The following is a 791-nucleotide window of genomic DNA, read 5'->3' as shown; positions in this document are numbered from 1 at the left end:
AATAATAATAATAATCATCTTGCTATTGTCAATGTCATCAGCCACAGATCTTGTATTGACTATCGTCGATACACGATACTATTGTCAATCGGCACAACCCTTTTGAGTAGCTAATATATAATATAATACACAATGTTTATCATAGTCCAAATTTGTTGTATATAATATTCATAAGGAGCAGTATTTTGGTCCAGTTTTTGTTGTGGGCATGGCTAACCTGAAGACAGCTGAAATACAAGAAATACAACCAGAAATAACCAGAAATACAAACCAAAACGCAGTGTTGCTCATCACTTGCATGGTCACATCTGGTTGGCAAAAAGTGATTGATGCTCAACATGAGAATATAGACAGTAGACATGTTCTTTCTCTGCACCACTAGTGTTATCATTCTATGTTTATTTACATGTTATAAATACCTTAAGCTTTATACTAATTTAACCCGCAGAAGTTTGGTAAATCTTGATGGTGCTTGTTTAGACTCAGTTTGAGTTTTGACAAATGTAAATTTTCTGGTTTCATGCGACTGACATTCATTAGAATTTCAAATCACAAACACAGCTGGATTTTTCATTTGAACAAGTGCTCTCTGATTGTTTTTAGCATAATTTCATAATTTAAATCTAAATTCACTAGCTGTCTAAATGCATAAGAGGGATGACACCCAAATGTATGAAGCGTCGTTCAACAAGGAAGTCGCTGTGTTGCATGCAGTATTTAAACGTTTAAAGTAATGTCCATGTAAAAAGTCTCTTGATGTGTTGTTGATTATCATCAGCGCACATTTGTGA

General features: G+C 34.0%; 1 protein-coding gene across 8 annotated transcripts in view; it reads left to right on the top strand.

Moving 5' to 3' along the window:
* Window positions 1-791, top strand: part of brsk2b (BR serine/threonine kinase 2b) — a 161,415-nt gene that overhangs the window by 35,491 nt on the left and 125,133 nt on the right. The window lies entirely within an intron of this gene.

This window comes from Sinocyclocheilus grahami, unplaced genomic scaffold (genome assembly GCF_001515645.1).
Source record: "Sinocyclocheilus grahami isolate Dianchi unplaced genomic scaffold, SAMN03320097.WGS_v1.1 scaffold284.1, whole genome shotgun sequence".
NCBI lineage: Eukaryota > Metazoa > Chordata > Actinopteri > Cypriniformes > Cyprinidae > Sinocyclocheilus > Sinocyclocheilus grahami.
This window is presented reverse-complemented; position numbering and strand designations above follow the sequence as displayed.